This window comes from Palaemon carinicauda, chromosome 21, assembly GCF_036898095.1.
Source record: "Palaemon carinicauda isolate YSFRI2023 chromosome 21, ASM3689809v2, whole genome shotgun sequence".
Lineage (NCBI taxonomy): Eukaryota > Metazoa > Arthropoda > Malacostraca > Decapoda > Palaemonidae > Palaemon > Palaemon carinicauda.
The window spans coordinates 21,162,502-21,178,309 of NC_090745.1; the positions used below are offsets into that span (position 1 = coordinate 21,162,502).

General features: G+C 33.9%; 1 protein-coding gene and 1 long non-coding RNA gene across 2 annotated transcripts in view; one reads left to right on the forward strand and one right to left on the reverse strand.

Annotated features, from left to right (window-relative positions):
* LOC137615207 (insulin receptor-like) overlaps positions 1-1,453 on the reverse strand; it is a 291,314-nt gene extending 289,861 nt beyond the window's left edge. Inside the window, exon 1 of the mRNA XM_068344865.1 lies at positions 1,278-1,453. The gene's annotated coding sequence lies outside the window, so the exon portion shown is untranslated. The remainder of the gene's footprint in view (positions 1-1,277) is intronic.
* The window catches only part of LOC137615209 (uncharacterized), a 419,061-nt gene that overhangs the window by 133,491 nt on the left and 269,762 nt on the right, over positions 1-15,808 (forward strand). The gene's annotated exons all lie outside the window — the stretch shown is intronic.

Genomic DNA, 15,808 nt, shown 5'->3' on the forward strand with positions numbered 1-15,808 from the left:
AGGTATAAGAAGTCGTATTTAGTATCTCATTTTACAAAAGCAAATCTGTTAACTATTACTGCGCAATATTGCATGTGCCTGTGTGCATCTTTTGCTCAAGAGCGGGCAAGCAATTTACGGTCAATAGTCAATACGTATTTTTTGTCATTCGCATGATAAAGAATATCAAATGAGACTAGATCTCTCTCTCTCTCTCTCTCTCTCTCTCTCTCTCTCTCTCTCTCTCTCTCTCTCTCTCTCTCAATAATGAAAGCAAATATATATTTTTTATGTATATCATTTGGGGAGGATTGTATTTAGATTTTTTTTTTAACTGAGTGCGCGGGACCGATGAATGTAGTTCGAATTGAAGGATTATGTTAATTAGATACCAATTTTAGAACGTATTTTATTTTTAGATTTGCCGAGTGATGTTTATTGTCGTGAATGTCACCGTAAATGTTTTAACAGCTATTTATGGTTGAATAATTCGTCACTTTTTTATCATAATTTTAACTAAACGTTCTCGAAATTATGGTTAATATCACTGCTAATATATATCGATTCATTGATAAGTTCGTACATGTTATATGTCATTTTAATTTGCCCTTTGATTATAAAGTGTAGATTTATAGTTTACTGTAGCAGGCTGAATGAAACATTTAGGGTAACGAATTTCAGTAGGATGGAGATTTTTATTTTATTTTAAATTTCATTGCCATTATATTCAACTTTTTAAAAAAATCGATGTAAATTGCTATTTTATATTATAAAATTCATCGAAATTAAAGGGAATTAACCGAAATGGGATGAAATCATCGTTATATTCTGCTACGATTTCATTAAGAATTCTTATTATATTCATAGCATGATAGCAATGAACTGAAGAAGAATCTATGACCTCAAACACCTTTTGGATAAAAGATGGCGGACCTGAGTGACGCGTGGGAGGGGCACGGCGGGAGGAGTGTGCCCAGGTGCTACTGAGTTGTAAAAGTCAGGCTGGGTCTTCTTCTATAGCTATCACGCGCGTTCAAGTCTCTAGCATTGTGGGTTACTTTTTTTTTTTGATAAATTACCATTTAGATTTCTTTAAAATACAAAGATAACTCATATTTTACCAACACTCCACATATAGAGTCCAGACATCTAATATTGAATAAGTTACCACGATTGGATATTTTTACCCTCCTGATTTCAGGTTCATAATCAGACGGGACCCAAACTTGTTTTGTTTGATAATGCAAAACAACTTAGTAAATATCAATGATAAAACTAGGAATGCATCTCCTACTTACCCTCAGACGAGCGAAGAATTACACTCTTAACTCTACGCCCTGTGACACGAAACCGCGTACGAGCAAGTAATGCGTACTTGCGAGAGAGGAGGAAGAGAGAGAACTTGAGCGAGAACCTATACTTTCAGCTGCCTGGTGCACACTGGTCCCGGTCGTACTCAGTCAGTGGGTGTATACTAAGCAGACGAACGCACCCCAATGGCTAAGATGCATTGGTAGGCGGAGAAGGGGTGTGTGTCATGTGCAGTAAGGGGGGCATCGTCTGAGGGGGGATGTCTGGTAAGGGGGCGTATATTTGTTGTTGGAGGGTGAGGTGTGTGTAACTGCATGCGTGGCGGGTGGGGGTCAGTGAGAGACGTCTGGGGCTGGGGGGTTGTTGTTTTGTGCATTGGGGGACGTGTGGGTGAGGGACCCTTGCTAGCTTGTCTGGCGATTAGGGTCCTCGTGTGTGCATGTTGCAAAGGGAGGAGGCACTACTCCCTTCTCGCGCTCCCTTCGTTGTTATGTGGGCGACGACTGTCAAATATTGGGTATTTTTCCCCCTTTTTCTCTATTTGTTGCCAAAAAAAAATGAAAACAACACAGGGGTCCGAGAGCAGAGCGGAGATTTGCATGGATTATTACGTCGTGGCATTATTCATTCCAGTCTCTCTCTCTCTCTCTCTCTCTCTCTCTCTCTCTCTCTCTCTCTCTCTCTCTCTCTGTCGAGGACATGACGTCTCCTCCGCAGGCCTTCCCTTCTCCGGTGTCGATGATGCGCCCTCAAAGAAAAGTGCCGCATTCGGGAAAGATAAAGCTTAAGGAATCGAATGGTGCCAATCCCTCGAAATGGAATTCGATTAGTGGGGCTATGGTGGCAAGTCCTTAACTCATTGATCTGGGAGGGAGAGAGAGAGAGAGAGAGAGAGAGAGAGAGAGAGAGAGAGAGAGAGAGAGAGAGAGAGAGAGAAAATGCGCAGTATAATATAGCAGCATCCCCTTCATGACATAACGTTCGAGATGAGAGTAGATCACTTAGTTAATCAATCTCCCTGATAAGGGATTTGTGAAATTTTAGGTAGAAATTATGTCTATCTATCGTACATTTTTTTTGTCCATGTTAATTAATCTCCAAGATAAGGGAATTGTGAACTTTTAGATAGAAATGATGTCTATCCTATTTTTTTTTCTCTAAGGTAATTAGCTTATTGTATGATTAAAACTTTCCGTATGCCTATTTATTATAATACTACAATAATACTTGAGTATTTAGTTTGCTACTATAGTTTGCGTTAATCGAGTCAAGCCTTATAATTGTTACTGTTTGATTAAATGCTAATTACTTGGTATTTAATTTGCTCACGCTGTAATTCAGAATAATTAAATTTGGTCAAATGTGATGGTGGTTGGATTGCTTGGTCTTAAAACAGTTTGTAAAATTTAAATTGTTTCGTTGTATTAGAAATTGCGTTATATTTATCAGATGTGTTTATTTAAGAGGAAAACTACTTCTGGCACGGTAACCTACAATAGTTTTGGAAACCTTCGAAGCTATGTCTGGTAAAAATGTTAAAAACAGAGATGCAAATAAATTTTCATGAAAAACGTTAATCATTCTGGCAAGTACCCGGCTTCCTAAATGGTTCGAAATTATAGAATTTGGTCGGATTAAATGTTACTGACATGCTGTTTACCACTCTATGAAAGCAATTCTGAATATAATTATTTGGGTAATCAAGATCTTGGGATTGAAGTAATCTGGTTATTTCTTGGTTAAAACGAAAATATGTCACATTTCAGTAATATCGAACGTCGAATTCATTTTTTTTCAGTTATTGAAGTTGACTAGGGATAGACTTCTTGACTTTTATCAGAGATGTTAAAATGTTAATCAACGTTATCTTCTCTCTTTGTAAATGTTTAATGTGGGTTAATTTATTATTTTATCATATCATTGAAACTCCTATCATGTTACTGGATTTTGTCGGTTTTATCTTGTCCAGATCGTTATAAGATGTAAAATTACTTTCTGTATTATCTCTAATACATGCGCCTTGAACAGGAGTGTTCAATAGATCTATTGTAATTTCAGAAGTGAATGCTTTTTTTTTTTTTTTTTAAATTAACTCTTACACGATTGTTTATATCAGTACATTATGTGGGTATTGTTTCCTTTTAGCATTTAATTTAGGTATTAAGGCATATCAATTTCTTTCGGAAGTAAAGTTTTTATTTGAAACATGAGTTATTTTATTTCACCTTACCTTCTTTCTTTCATCCAATTGTAACACCTTTGGAAATAATTTATTAATATTGAAATTACGGTTTTGCTTACACGATACGGTGGCTCATTATTTCATTTGTATATATAATACAGTATGTGTGTAAATATATATATATATATATATATATATATATATATATATATATATATATATATATATATACATACTGTATTATATATACATATATATATATATATATATATATATATATATATATATATATATATATATCCATATATATATATATATATATATATATATATATATATATATATATATATCCTACAAAACTCACACACACACATTTAGGTCATGTATAATGAAATGTAACTGCATAAGCTTAAATTTATTATAATCAGATTATATATACATGTATAGTTTGTAATATTTTCATTTTTGGAACTATAGTGATTCTAATTTATTGGGGTTGTAAGATTTAAAGTACTTACAGGATGTAATTCTTGTTTCATACTATATATATATATATATATATATATATATATATATATATATATATATATATATATATATATATATATATATATATTTATTTATATATATACATACATACATACATACATACATACACAGTTATATTTCCTATTCTATGACTTGTAAAAGGCAACAAAAATTGATTTTATTGATTTTTACTATCATGTCTCTTAAATGGATTTGTCTATTAAGCCAACATTTTAAGCGAGAATTTCATCAATTATTTCCTAATTGATTTTTTATTTACATCTTTTTAACCCTTTTGTCACATTTTATAAGATCATGTCAAATAACTCCGTATACTTTGATTTTGTTATGACATTTACTTAACGACATATCTTTTCTTATGTTTCATATAACCACGCCTTTTATTAGTTTGTCCTGATATATACTTAAGCGCAACAGGTGCGCGTGATAATCTTGCATTTGAAAATGTCACAAATGTGTCTTTCCTAGCATGCAAATTTATAATGGCTCCTTAGCCTTCATGTGGTTTTGAAAAAGATTACATTGATTTAATCGGAATCAAGCGGGAAAATGTCCCCATGAGCCATGAGTATTACCTGCGTAGTATAATCAAGCATAACATTCCTAATGCACTATTTAAAAGGGATTGGAATATTGGATTCTTTTTAAGCAGGGTTTCGTCGTAACTGCATTTAAGTGAGAAACGGGCTTGGGTGACCATAAAGGACATTAGGTAATAATTAGTATTCATCAGCGCGAGACTGAAGGGTCTGAGAAATACGGTGACTCCAATGTTGAAGGTTTGACATTCCGTTTAGACCCCATTACCACCTCCGTTTTCTACTTGTTCTATTCCCTAGTCTTTCCCACCTCTTGACGAACCCCGCCCCCTGTTCCCCAATTCCCCTCCTTACACATTTACCGTCGGGATGGGAGAGGGCCAACCACCGGGAGAGTGCCAGCCACCTCCCGGAGCAGATACTATACCAGTCCAACGAAGAAATCCTCGTTTCTATTGCTGTTGCTGTCGCCCGCATCATTGGGCTGAGTCATGTTACCAGAGCGAGGAGGATGAACTCCGAGTAGGTTCTGTTTGTTGTGACGGCTTTATGCAGAAAGAGAGAGGGGGGAAGGGAGAGAGAGAGATAAGGGACTGGGTAGGTAGGTGTACAGGAAGAGGCGTTGTGGAGGTGGGAGTAGGAGCAGATGAGGTAAAACAGTTGGTGCAAGGGATGATGATAACATTGGCGAATAGCTTTGGTTTAGTCAATAAATGGAGGATCCGGCGTCTAGCAATAACAGAATCGGCAATCATGAACAGTAATTAATCTGTCATTTATCGGATGATTTTGAATTTTTTTTCCATTTTGGTTGTTGATTTCATAAAATGATTGTCAAAAAAAGCGCTGTTATTATTGGGTATGTATTTTACCTATTTGTTCCGTTGGTCATATAGTGTCGTCGGTGTCCGTCAAACACATTAAACCTGTATGAATGAAACTTTAAATATGATTAATTACGCGCATGAAGACTTAAGGTGTTGAGTGACCAGTCTCACACCATTTTTATTGACCCCGGTGGGCGGTGATGTTCATTTACAGCGGCGTGGACTACGAGTGATCCACAGTCATACCAAACAGGAGAGAAGTACTGAACCGCATTGGCTGAACGCACCTTCTAAAGTCAGGCAATATGATTACCACGCCCCTTTGAATGATTGAGGAGTATAGAGTTGTAGCAACTACTTTGAGAGCAATTTTATCATTGATATAAATCTTCCATATCGCAAGTATAAGGACTGTAATCAAGAGGTTTTCTTGTATTTGAAGATCACTCTAAATCCCTCCCGGGCAAGGTATATACGCAGTGACTCCCCTTGCTTAGATACATCTACACCGTCTTGCAGAAGTCTCATTAGTCAAAGCCTACCCCCAAAAGTAAAGTTGTAGTTGTAGATGCATTTGGCTGTAAAAAGAATTCCAAATACTGCATTTCCTGGCAAAATATACAGTGGCTAGTTGTTTAGGTTGCTTTGCCTGCTTGAGATTACACGTAACAGAAGATTTTCCTATCAGATGAAAAAACTACCGGTATGCATAGATCATCTTCCTTAAGTATGAATGTCTAAAAACCTCAAATGATAGTGTATATATGTATACGTGTGTAGAAATCAGTGTATACAAGTGTATGTATATGTGTGCAGAAATCAGTGTATATTAGTGTGTGTTTATGTGTGTAGAAATCACAACAACTGACACGTGATGAGCATAAAATGAGTATTATAGGCATGAAAGGAAATGTGGAAAGACGTGATTGAAATCGTATAGTACTTTCGTTTTATTTAGTTACATCATCGGTCCTATGTTGTAAATATTATGAGGAGATTACTAATAACTCCGATCAAGCATTTTAAGTTTTCCTTTCGTGGCTATAATACACACACGCATATATATATATATATATATATATATATATATATATATATATATATATATATATATAATATATATATATATATGTGTGTGTGTGTGTGTGTGTGTGTGTGTGTGTGTATGCGAAAATAATAGAGAGATGAAAAAGATACGAATGCATAAAATTCAAGCATTTATTAGGTGAATCTGAAGTAACACCCAGCAAGGTAAAAAGCTATCTTGAACTAGTACATTCAGGAAGACAACGATGCCGCCCAGATGTTTGGTACCCTAGGCACTGGCTACCAAATCCCCCTACACTTCGAATACCTCGAATCCTAAAAAAAAAAAAAAAAAAAAAAAAAAAAAAAAAAAAAAAAAAAAAAAAACCAGAAGAAATCTGTCAATCAACGAGACAAAAATCAATAGCTGTGACAAGACAAAGTTACAAAAGTTTACATTAATTTAATATTACAGTTAATTAAAGTATCTCGCAAATGTATAAAATTGACTGACTTACAGTAAGAGTTAAGGAATCGAGTTAATTTTTGAAGGTTTGATGAAGGCGCACTAAAATAATAGGGCAACTTTAAAGTCTTTTTTTTTTTTTGTGTGCCAAACGGAACGAGACCTACCTCAAAGAATGCCTTGCGCTGGTTTGTTCAGTCGAGTAATCCATTCAGGTGCGTAATCCATTCAGGTGCCATAATCCATCCAACGGTCACCAAATTGATACCATCTTGATGGGCAGTTTCCTTGGACGTAGCAGCAGATCTCTTGTCCCGCCCATCAGTAATTACGAAAGCAGGGATGATTAACGTGAAGTCTTACATGAACCGCATGGCAAAACAATCCTCACTGTGAAACAGCACACGACTTCATGCAATACTGAAAATAATATTCACGCCAAATTATAAGAATATTGGGGACATGTGTTCACCGTGAAGAGTGGAAGGAATCTCCCCGGTCTTGGGTAACCTTCGCCAAGGTAAACAGTAGTATTTTATATATATATATATATATATATATATATATATATATATATATATATATATATATATATATATATATTTATATATATATATATATATATATATATATATATATATGTATATATATATATATATATATATATAGTGTTATATGACAAAAGGAAAGTAGCGAGTCATACTTGGCGCCAGGATCGATGTTGGTGATTTAAAGTCTAACTGGATAAGTTAATGTAATACTTCTCTCCCTTGTAAATAATACTCATTGAAATATAGCACCGACCATTCATAAACCAAGAAGAAAACTATATGATTTACTGTGGGTTACATTAATGTTTTTATTATAATTATTATTATTACTGTCAGCAAAATGCTTCCCATGATAAACTTTATTCCTTGAATAAAGTGTTCAGTTACTAGCTGAATCAAGGATGAACATAATGCGCAGGGAACTTCCACAGAATTATGCTAATAATGCACTTACAAAGGAGATCCATCAGCATCACTTTGGCCCCGAGCACACGCTGAGCCACTCACTTGACTCCAAAATTATGGTTATCAAGTCCATTCTACTCTTGCGTTTGCTCTACTTAATTGCCAACTATTTCTATTTGCTCCACTTAACAAACATGTTTTGTTATATCTCATCTCTCCTTAGCCAGGACTTTTTGTTATCTTTGCTTCTCTGTTCAGCCTGCATTTCTGTTATCTGAGACTATTTAGCAAGCACTTTTTTATTTATGCTTGTCCTGTCATTTCTGTTATCCCTGCGACCACTTTGCAAGCACTTTGTTATATCTGCTTAGTCTGCTCTCTCTGTTATCTCGGCGACTCTTTAGTAAGCACTTTGTTATCTCTGTGACTCTTTAGCAAGCACTTTGTCATCTCTCTTTAGCCTGCACATTCTGGTATATCTGCTATTCTGCTTATCCTGCTCTTTCTGTTAACTCTGCTTATAACTCAGCAATTTCTGTAATTCTCTGCTACTTTACTTGATCAGCACATTGTGTCATCTCAGCTTCTCTGCTTATAAAGCTTCACTTTTTGTATTTCTGCTACTATAATTAAACGCCATATTTTTTTTTTTTTCGTACTTCCTACCAATGTTCCTAAATTTAAATAGTTTTAACTCTCACCGCGTGATCAGATCGCAGCTTAGCCTATTTATTAACCATTGATTTGAAAAGTATTTTTATTCCTCTTCAACTTACCAAGAGCATCCACCTATTTTGTACAATTCAGCATTCATTTTACACTTTCATGAATTACATCTTTCATACTTTTTAATCAACGTATTTATATCAAGAGGGCTTGTACCAATATTTTTGTGAAAAGTTAGTTACTAAATACATTAACGGAATTGATTGTTATGCTCATACTGAGATGATCTTGTTACAGAGTATTCTCATAGATATTTTTTCCTCTATATATGAAATGTACCCCCCCCCCTGGTATCATAGATTTTATATATATATATATATATATATATATATATATATATATATATATATATATATATATATATATATATATATATATATTCAAATAAGCCATATATATTTTGATATATTAATGTCTGGATTCTCTTAACGACCTCGGGATCAGAGCCCCAGGCGAAATCTCACAAAGACAAGAGCTTGGCTCCGGCCGGGAATCGAACCCTGGTCGGCAAGCTTATATAGACAGTGACTAACCCATTCGGCCACGAATGGGTTAGTCACTGTCTATATAAGCTTGCCGACCAGGGTTCGATTCCCGGCCGGAGCCAAGCTCTTGTCTTTGTGAGATTTCGCCTGGGGCTCTGATCCCGAGGTCGTTAAGAGAATCCAGACATTAATATATCAAAATATATATGGCTTATTTGAATATGAAAAAACACGTAAAAATGTGCAAAATTTATCATATATATATATATATATATATATATATATATATATATATATATATATATATATATATATATATATATGTGTGTGTGTGTATATATATATATATGTATATATATATATATATATATATATATATATATATATGCATATATATATGTATATATATATATATATATATGTATATATATATATATATATATATATATATATATATATATATGTGTGTGTGTGTGTGTGTGTATGTATGTATGTATATATATGCATATATATTTATGTATATATATATATATATATATATATATATATATATATATATATATATATATATATATATATATATATGTGTGTGTGTGTGTGTGTGTGTGTGTGTGTGCTAATCGATCTAAGTTAGGCTGGAGAATCGGTTTGTTTCGTGGATATGTACACATTTTCTTTAAAAACACCATGTAGACAGCCAGTTATGTATCCCTTGACAAATTAAATATATGGATTAGTTATCTTTAATTCCGTCGAAAGTTTCCGTTTATATTAGGAAGAATGGAAGAACTTGTCCCAACAATTTCTTTAACTAAAGTTGTTATTCGTTTTACGGCTACACTTAAAAATATGCATTAAAAAACGGCAAATTCCTGGTAATATTAATTCCAGGATTTTTACTGTTTTAAAAACGGATGTATTGACGTAAATGATTAATATTACGGGCACCAGCCAGTAAAAGATAATAACAATGTAAGGTAAAATCACGGTCACCTGTATTTTACTGAAGTACGGCTTAGAATAGTATATTTTTACGAATTTCCAACTAAAATTACGGTTTTTTTTTTTTTTTTTTTTTTTTTTTTTTTTTTTTTTTTTTTTTTTTTTTTTTTTAGCAGTGAATAGTTAGTGTTGTATCTATTTAATCAGGATTACTCTCAGGAACTATATGTAAATCTATTTTTTTTTTCCTATCAATAACTTGATAGAAAAGAAATAATCAGTAAGAATTAAACTTTTTGTGTGTTTTCGTGAGCGTAAATGCCAGGATATTTTTTTTAATCTGTCATTCAGTATATCGTTATTGACAGCAGGATATTTCATCAAATGTCAGTCAATGTTAAGTAGATTGTTTCTCGAAGAACATTTTAATCAGTCTTATATTAGACAGGATTTTACAGTAAGAACTTTAGCGGCATAGCTAATAAGTAAAAATGAAATCCACTCGGAAACTGATTGAGAAGAAATAGTTAAGTGTCTTTGGTGATCCTAAGGTAAGAGCGAAGAAGGCGGAGGGGGTGGGGGGGGGGGGGTTGCAAAGTGTCTCCCTTGTGTCAGTCAAGCTCTGGGCGGAGAATCAACATTTTCTTAAAGCGATTCTGTCGTGCGACGGAAATTTCAACGTTGATATCGACACAAGTCAGATTGCCAGAGGAGATATCCTAAGATGGTTTTCGGAAGAATTGAGAGGAATAGTAATGTAGTATTTCATTTCTTATATTTCTTGCGCTTATTTGATGTAGAAAATAGTTGTTATAGTTATAAATTCTAACAACAACGACAACAACAAATGCAGCCGTTTCTAGTCCACTGCAGGAGCAAGGCCTCAGACACGTTCTTATTCATATCTGGGGTTTGGCCGTTTTCAGCACAGTGCTGGCCACTGTGGAATGGTGATTGTGGGAAACTTTGGTCTGATCGCTCACAGTAAACCAACCTAGTATGGGTGGCCTTGACTAGTACAGCTTTGGTAATCATGGCGAAATGCAAGCCTTTTCACCACGTTAAGGTATACCCACTCAGAAAGGGATAGAATTTAAGTTTTTGGTTATATTGTTTATTGTCACATGTATAATTTATAAAATCACTTTCACTAATTTTCCAGGGGATCATGGTTAAGAGATTGGCAACTACCATGAAACTGATATGTCTAGATTATGTTTTTAATTTGATATGCTATGTGAAGTCATGAATTAAATGGTATGTCAATTTCTGAATGAAAGGAAAGAGGAGGAGTAAGACTAAAGAGAGGGATGTAATCCTGAAAAAAAGTGACACGATGGATCATCTCCCCTACACACACACACACACACACACACACACACACACACACACACACACACACACACACACACATATATATATATATATATATATATATATATATATATATATATATATATACATACATATATATATATATATATATATATATATATATATATATATATATATATATATATATATATATACACGTAGGTTTATTTTCAATTATGCTCAGCCCTCCCCATTCCTCGGGTAAGGGGAGAGGGGAAGGGGTGTGTGTGCGTCATATCTCTAAATTTCGAGCCGTCACTTTTGGCGGGTCACATACTCTAGCTTTTAAAGAAAGGTAATACGAGGATTGGTGTTCCAAATAGAGTAATTGTGCAGTCTGATAACATGGTTGGTGTTAAAGAAGGAATCTCCCATTTAGGTTTACTAAACATTTTTGGAAATAGTACCTACACTATAGTCAATTATTTTTAGTGAGGCAGATTTGCACTGACTCGCAGGGGTGCCCTTTTAGCTCGGAAAAGTTTCCTGATCGCTGATTGGTTGGACAAAATGATTCTAACCAATCAGAAAGCAGGATATTTCTCCGAGATAAAAGGACACCGCTGCGAGTCAGTGCACATGCGCCTCATTAAAAAAAAATGAGTATAGTTAGAAAATATGGCAAAACTCGGTGATAAAGAGAAACACCCAGATACCGGTAAATTAGAGAAATGCCAGAGTTCAAATGAATTATCATAGAGATTTGTAATATTCAGCCATAAATAAAATAAAAACAAAACAATAAAGTGTTCGAGGTTGATTCGTCGATGATCAATTTATTAACTTGATGGTCTCTAATACAGTAAGCTATAGAAGCGGTCTGAGCAATAGGAATGTTAACGATGTAGGCGGTTTCTCTTCTCCATCAAAATTTATAGGAAAAATAGTTGCTATTCAACATAGATATTGGTTAAAATAAAGATTTCTATTAACTAATATTTTATTTTCGCTGATAGCATTCATACTTACACATCCTTCCGTAGTGTAATAGACTGATAATTTCAGAAGTATTTTGAGTTTTTCAATTATGTGCCAGTCATCTATTTTTCATTTTATTTTAAAGATATCTCCTTCAAGTTGCATTTTATGTTTTCTAGGTTCACTTAAACTGAATAATTTTTATAAGGCTCTCACATATATTGATGTCGGTAGAAAAAATTATTTTTCATTTGCCAAGAAAGTAGAAGATGCGGTATATTGTATTAAGGAATAGTTTGCTATTGATGCTAATCAGCAGTTTTGACAATCACAAAATCGTTAAACTTGGAAGGCCTTTTATCTTTATTTTTTATTTTCGTTTTGGAAATATCCTTCTCAAATGTTGTATTCCTTCCTCCGGGTACCGAACGCCTTATAGCATTGAACGCCAACAATTTTCTGTCTTATTTTATAGATTGGACGCATTTGGCGTTTCCTTTCAGTTAGAAAACTTTTCCCGCAGACAGTATGGGGCAATTTCATGCTCTAACGAAGTCATTCATCAATAAAAATGATCGGCACCGAACCGATTTTTTTTTTTCCAAAATTACATGATTATAAACCTTTCATGACGCTCTTTAACAGCTCCCTTTTCTTTATGGAAAATTCAGTGCAAATATTTTCGCCAGAGTCCGTTAGTATTCCGCATGAATTGGCGCCTGATTACCGAGCTAATGTCACACCGCAGTTACGAGATATTCAAAACCCATGTTTCCAACCCATAATGATCTCGGCCATAAACCGGAGAGTTTCAATCGCGAAGGTGGAATCAACATTCGTTTGTGGGAAAGGGAAAATAGGGAGGGATACTTGATCCTTCACTTCCTGATGAAAATTGGCTCAAATTATAACTTCGCAAGTAACGGTTTGGGGTAAATCTCTGTCGCTGCCAATTGGATTCCCTCTTGGAAATTATAGTTCCTTTTCTGTATGCAAAGCCAGGCATTGAGTTGGCTTGTTTTTTTCAATTTATTTTATTATCGATTAAATCGTAATAAACTTATTTTTGTGTTGCATTGCATTTAATTGTACGGTTTTTCTTTCATATAGTTACTTTCCATACGGATTTTTTTTCTAACAAGTCTTTGCGTTCCGAATACAACTCTTCGTTATTCTTGTATTTGATAGCAAGGATATTTATTTTCGTTGATGTACCAGCCTGTCACTTTTTTATCTTAGCGAATACTGATGCTGTTGATATATCCCCTGCTGAGGTAATTATACTACTCCACATAATTATTTCTTCCATTTTCAATATTCAGGAAATAAACTAAAACATAACTCGGACCATAACTGTTTATCTCAACCAGACCTAACAATCAAATCACTCTCCCACGCGCACGCACATGTGTCAGTAATTTTTGGTCAAATTCAGAGTTCTCTCAACATCGTCACACGTTTGTCGTAATCTTACTAAGAAATATTCCGAATTCCTAAAATGACCAATCCGATCCAATAAAACAAAGTATCCAACCAAAAACCGAGGTTGTGATTAGGGCAACGAATCTTATAAAGTTGAAAAATATTTACCTTTTCCGTAGGATTCTGAAGGTAATGCGGAATTAGAATAGTTTCTGTGCATTCAAGTTGGTATCGAAACCATTTTACCATATCAAGAGCAGACTGTTAAGAACTAAACTTTAATACGAAGTTTAGATTGCTTCAGAAGTGTAAATCGTATCTTCAAGTGGCAGTTTGTCTCATTAGTGGTATTTTCATCAGACTGTCAATATGGTTGTAGATTGAACACATTTTAAGAAATGAAGATCTTTTTAATGATAGAATACTGTATCTGTTGAATATAAAAATGGCAAATAGGAAATGCAAGACCAAATGAAACCTTCAGGAGAAAAAATGGATAAGGAGTTTTGAGATAAAAACTGGCTGCTCTTGAAAACAAAAAATTACATAACCTCCCCTGAGGTTATGAAGATATTTAATATGTCAAAAGAGTTATACCTCCGATACAAATCATTACTTAATTGGCGGCGATTGGAGCTGAAACTTTCTATAATGTTACGTGTACATTAAGGGAGAAAAGGGTGCTATTTCATAGGATAAAGGCAGAGTGCAAATCACTATATGTATAAGATATGATTGAGGAGGATTGCAGAACATCTGAAGTTACTGTAATTTGAACAACAAAGGATATTCCCAAATATGAATATGTAGATGTTCTGTAGGTTTGGAATTAGTCCCTTCTTATCATCGTAAGTGTAATATCTCGAGGCACACATGTGTATTATTAGGTCAGGCAAATTTTCCAGGTTCTTGGTGAAATTTCTTAATCCTCTTTCATTTCTCTTTATTCGGCTGAACTTTATTGGAAGGGGAAATTATATTGTTAGGTAATAGTGTAAAAGGAGAAATATAATTTTTGAATGGCATCAATTTCTTTTTAAAAATTGTGTTAGTATCGTCCAAGCGGAATGTCTGCGACCATTTCTTTTGACTCTGTCACTGTGCTCTGCTAATGGTAGGTCCTTACGGGTGATGATCGAGGTCTTCGACGAGAACTTTTCCTTAGTTATGTAGTCTCCATGCAACTCGAGACGCTGTGCGCCATCTGGAAGCTTATCGAAGTGGGTGCGCTCAAACCTTGCTAAAAAGCCATTTTTGAATAAGTAACAAAAAAAAAAAAAAAAAAAAAAAATGATATACTGTAGTAACATTAGAAATATGCTCAGACATTATTTTCATAATATACAGTATATACACACACACACACACACACACACACACATATATATATATATATATATATATATATATATATATATATATATATATATATATCATATGTATGTGAGTTTATTGATACTTATTTATATAATTATCTGTACTTTTTGTATTACAACTTTACTTTTTTCCCGTATTCAACGATTTTATTGATTTTTATATCAGACTTTTTTGTAAATTGACAAGGATTACAGGTTATCACAATTTAGAAAAAAATAATATGTATATATATGTATATATATATATATATATATATATATATATATATATATATATATATATATATATATATATATATATATATTACTACTAGCTAAGCTATAACCATGGTTGGAAAAGTAGGATGCTGTAAGCTTAAGTGCTCCAAAAAGGAAAAAGAGCCCAGTGAGGAAAGGAAACAAGGAAATAAACTACATGAGAAGTAATGAAAAATTAAAATGAAATATTTAAAGAACAGTATCAAAGTTAAAACATCTCTTATATATAAACTATAAAAAGACATATGACAGCCTGTTTAGCACAGAAACATTTGCTGCAAGTTTGAACTACCCGTTTAGAAAGATCATTCCACAACTTGGTCATAGCTGGAATAAAACTTCTAGAATACTGTGTAGTATTGAGCCTCATGATGGAGAAGGCCTGACTATTAGAATTACCTGCATACCTAGAATTACGAACAGGGTGGTACTGTCTGGGGAGATATGAATGTAAAGGTGGTCAGGATTACGA